Source organism: Penaeus vannamei, chromosome 27 (assembly GCF_042767895.1).
Source record: "Penaeus vannamei isolate JL-2024 chromosome 27, ASM4276789v1, whole genome shotgun sequence".
In the NCBI taxonomy this organism is placed as follows: domain Eukaryota; kingdom Metazoa; phylum Arthropoda; class Malacostraca; order Decapoda; family Penaeidae; genus Penaeus; species Penaeus vannamei.
The window spans coordinates 9,504,465-9,509,464 of NC_091575.1; the positions used below are offsets into that span (position 1 = coordinate 9,504,465).

A 5,000-nucleotide genomic window follows, 5' to 3' on the forward strand; every position below is an offset into this window, starting at 1 on the left:
TTGATTCGATCATCTGTCTTCCCAAAGCATTCCTTCTTCAGGAAGCCTCTTCAGTCGCCTTCTTCATCTTCCTATGTTAACAACGTCGGAGAGTCAGGCCGTCGTCGCCATTACAAAAAAGTTATTTTCTAGTTTACCTCTTCGTGAAAATTAAGTTTCATTGGTTCATTCACAAGAAGGAATGGGAGGTTCTAAGCATCCATAATACAAGTATTGTGTTTATATTTATAACCAAATAATTCCATGGGAAACAAGTGGTCTTGTAGATAAAGAAAAACCATCGAAGTTTTAGGCTTTTCCGAAGTATGAAGAAGAGTGTTCCTCCACAGTCTTACGTGTATAATTTCTCCTCAATCAGGTTTATTCATCCTACCACTGAAATCGCAACTCTTCAGAACTAAAACAGGAAAAGAAATACCTACGCGAATGTCTTCTTCCTTTCCTGATGAATATTCCAATTAACCTTACAGATGATATGAGCAATTGTGAAAGAAAAAACTCAAGCAACATCAAAGCAAAAGGTTGTTTGATGCCCATTGTGTGAAGCTGATGTTCGTCAGTATATGCCACATGATAGTAGTATTTGAGTGTGTCCATTGGGGGGGATTTTATTTTTGAAGTCCACTACAGTGCATGTGTCAGAAAATGGGAATAGACCGATGTTTATTGGTACTATTCTATCGTTTTATATATGTACAAATTTCTATGTTGCTGGAGAATTATATTCATATTATATATACATATATATATATTATATACTCAAATGTCTATATAGTGTCGAAGCTAAAGATGATATGAGCATACAAATGTCTATTAGGTTTTCAGAATAAGAGAGAGCTATCCAACTTCAAATAAAAACGAGATATAAGTAGATAGTGTGAATGTTATTTTCCATCACCTTATCTTACAAAAACACAGCAAGCCACAATTAGCCTTACAACTAACTAAACGCTCTGCTGTCCAATAGGATGCGTCTTTGTGACTCAGTACTTTGATGCCTCAGTGATCGTGACGTCATGACAAAATCAAACACGCATTCTCTGTGCTTTCCTCTTGGTTGCCTATGTCTGCTGCTTCGAACCAAGATGTTTGGCTCAGGTGGTTGGAAGTGAGAGATGACATAGCGAAGTGTCCTGTGCTGTTGTTGTTGTTGATGTTGTTGTTGATGTTTACGTCCCCCTCCCCCCCTCTGCCTAGTATTATGGAGAAATAGCTCTTACAAGTATATGGATATGGATGTGTATATGTGTGTATGAATACCAACACCTGCATTGGCACATCAATGTTTGCTCACACATCTATGCTGCACACGTACAAACACTGACACACATACACACAAACTAACTCATACATTCACACACACACACACATAAACACACACACACATACACACACACGCACTCACACACACACACACACACACACAAACACACACACACACACATGGACATTTGCACACACATATATGTATGCATACATCCTTTGTGTCACAAGTCACTGTCTTCGTCTGTTGTGTATAATAAAATGGCCTTACTCATCAGAAGCATTTTGGCCTTGGCAGTCAGTCAGTCTGGAACATTACATATTTTAGGTCAAATTGTAGTCAGGTTTTGTGGATTTGCATATATTCATGGAATGGTCGGGAAAAATCACGATGAATTCAACAGAGGTTAGGACATACGTTGAATCTAGGATGTCGACACTTTTTTTCAAACTTTGCCGCGAGATGTCCGCTCGTGACCTAATGTAATATTTATGTGTTCGTTGTCATACTTAGAAATATATTTTAGTGGAGTGTTAACCTTGTGTGTTTTTCTTATCCTTATTCTCGCTGTTGTGGTCACTTTATGCCTATCATGAGCGCATATTTATGGGAATTGTGTACACTACTTGTTCATATGAAATAAAAAGGTACATAAGCTTTTAAATAGAATCATCTAAAAAGAGACAAAAGAAACACTAAACAGATATGATTTTATGCGACTGCATGCTACATGCTATAAGCAATTGCGTGTTTGTTTCTCCTTCCATAAACAAATCCAATGGTGGTTTATTATATCAAGGGAAAAAACTGAAATAGCAAGTTAAAATTTTAAAACTAACGATGGAAAATCAGTTTTAAGATTTTCACCCAAATATTATATACACATACAAATCACACAGTAACGTATGGAGATTTCTCAATACTTGGATTTATCTGCTATGAACAAAAGTCACGTTACCAAAAAAAATAAGCTCAAATGCTGCTGAATGTGCACCTTTCTGATCCCTTTAATAAAGCTCCACGTGGAATACCACGATTCATTATCATATTCAATTAAGTTCTGTGGACATGCCACAATTCATTAACGAATTTAATCCCATTTAGTAAATGAATGCTCCTTCAGCCCATCCTACAAACGGCCCCATTATACTGTACCGCTACTGTTTAGAGCGAGAGAAAGTCAACGGAAGTGCGTTGGCGTGTAAATAAACAAACGAACTTGTACAATAAATCTTTCCTGTCAGCTGCTACCGATGGGGAGAGGGAACGAAAATGCCAATGCATCAGTTACTAAGGAAGATTGATTACTTTCGGGTAGATATTTATGTAGACATATCATTTAGCATCGCAGTTAGTACTCTGGAATAGTTCATATTCAAAGGGTTTGTGTATGAACTGGTGCTGTTGCGTGGTCCTTTCCGCACCCGCAAGCAGCCCTTAGAATAGATTACTGTACTGTTTTAATACAGACGAGGAACTTATGACTGAAAAGGTTGGCATTTGCGTATGTTGTTTCCTCATATCAAAAGCCCAGCAAGATAAAAGACACAAGATAAAAGGAATGTAAACCGATAAAAGAAGTCTTACTGATATGCATGGAAAACTACTCACTTTCGAGACAGTATTGATTCCAAGTCGCTTTGTCCTATCATGGTCTGGATGATTTTTTTCAGAATTTATGAAATTACCGATGGGTTATTTACTTTAATTGCCAACCCTTTCCCTAGACCAATGACGACGTTTTTCAGGGCAATAAATTTGATAGTGTACAGAGACAGTTAACTCTTAACTGTATTCTGTTAACGGCGGCATATGGTTATAATATTTCTGATAACAAGTAATAAATAGCTTGTGGGAGAAAGTGTTTCATTCTAGATTTACGAGTATGGTGCAAAATCTGCAATAGCTTTTTATTTTTTATTGTTATTCATTTTTCATTTATCTATTTACAAAAAAAAAAAAAAAAAAAAAAACAGATGTGCATGAAAAGGGAGGGATATGCACTGAATATAATTCTGTCTCATTCATAAAAAAAACGCACGCCTCCTCTGTCACTCTCGACGTCGTCCGATTAGATTAGAGCAGACGATGAGGCACGGATCACAGCGCTCACCTGACGCCTCATGCTTTGGTGGGACGTGGCCGATATAATACTCTTGCCCCCCCCCCCCACACCTCACCCCTCTCGTGGCCAGGTGGACACTCTTCTCATGAGACTCGTAACCCAATTTGGTTTTCTGGGTTGAAGGAAAATTAAGCTTCTATCTGGCATCTTCCGAGTGACACAGTAGGCCTACCGGGGAGGAAGACTGACAGGGACTGCCTCCCCAAAGTCAACCAAAGATCCCACGGGGCTTGGGGAGCAGAAATTGGTCGGAGCCAGGAGGATCCAGACGCTGGTGGTCCATGGGCCTCCTGCCGCTCCGAAATCCTATGCAGTTTATTCTAGGTCCTCGTGGTACACACAGGTGCCGTTGGGAATCACCAGGAGGTACTGCAGGTTTTGATGAAGGAGAGGCTAAATTCTGTCAGGTGAAGCTTACTGCAGCTCCCTTTCGTGCAACGATGGAAGCTGTAAGCAAGAAGGCATGTAGGTGCTGTCCTATGCTAAACACACCATTGCATCCATCCACGAAAGTAAAGAAAACATGAGATATATAAAACACGCCTTTAACAACATGCAATTTCCAAATTTCAGACGTTGAGAGATTCTTCATATTCTACAGTTATCTGCACATCCAACCCCATAATAGTACGTGTGATTTATCAGAATCTATGAACCTGAAGTTAATGTAAGTTTCATGAAAGATTTATTAACATGAATGAATACACTTCAGCCCATCCTACGCACGATTACTCTACTCTGAGCCGCCTTCACTAGAGCGATAGGAAGCCCCTGGAAATGCGTTGGCGTGTAAATACACAAACAAACGCATAATCAGTCTTCAGTTTCAGGTGTTACTGAGGGGAGGAGACTTCTAAGGCTGAATCCATCAAAGTAATTTCAATCCACTCGAAGTAATAAAGTTTCCATATGGACCGTAATCGTTGTTGGAAAAGATGGGAATCCGTTATTATATATTTTTATAAGAATCATTATATTCTCATTATATACCTAGACGTCGAAATGAGTCGTTCAAATTAGCATTCGAAATCGGTACATGGCAAATTTAATATATATCCATAGCGTAAAAAAGAAAAGAAAAGGAAAATAATGTGTGGGTGATATACGTTTAACAATTTCTCGCCTTTTCTTGAATACATTTCCACTTTTCCTGGTATCTTGTAGCCAAGCTTGAGGTATGCATATGCAACAGTGCTCATCCCACTCTACAGAATATCTTAAATGAGCCTAGAACGGTTAAAGTTACAAGCACATTTTCAAGTGAATTTATAACATATCAAAGCAAATCATATATAACACATCGCCTTCAGTATGTACACATGTATATACTGAAGGCGCGGAATAACCAGTCTCTTTGACTTCCATTCTACCGGAGTCAGTCACAGTCTAGCCGGATCTGAAGCCAAATAGTCGTCCAGTTGCCGTTTGATTGTGGTTCTCATGGCGATCTGAATCAGAAAACGTCGAAATATATATGTAAAATTATAATGTCTTTAATACACATTCATTGTTCCTGCAGTTTAAAAGGACAGTGCTTATGCTCAATGCCTCCTCCAACACGGTGCTTCAGTTTATTAGAATTAGCATAGTTAGAACTGAATTAGTGTATTG

The 5,000-nt window shown here is 38.7% G+C and overlaps 1 protein-coding gene across 4 annotated transcripts in view; it reads left to right on the forward strand.

The window, feature by feature from the left end:
* LOC113816255 (hybrid signal transduction histidine kinase B) overlaps window positions 1–1,801 on the forward strand; it is a 119,335-nt gene extending 117,534 nt beyond the window's left edge. For all 4 annotated transcript variants that reach the window (XM_070140811.1, XM_070140812.1, XM_070140813.1 and 1 more), the window contains exon 5: window positions 1–1,801. This exon is cut by the window's left edge and continues 399 nt beyond it. The gene's annotated coding sequence lies outside the window, so the exon portion shown is untranslated.
* The last annotated feature ends 3,199 nt before the right edge of the window (window positions 1,802–5,000 follow it).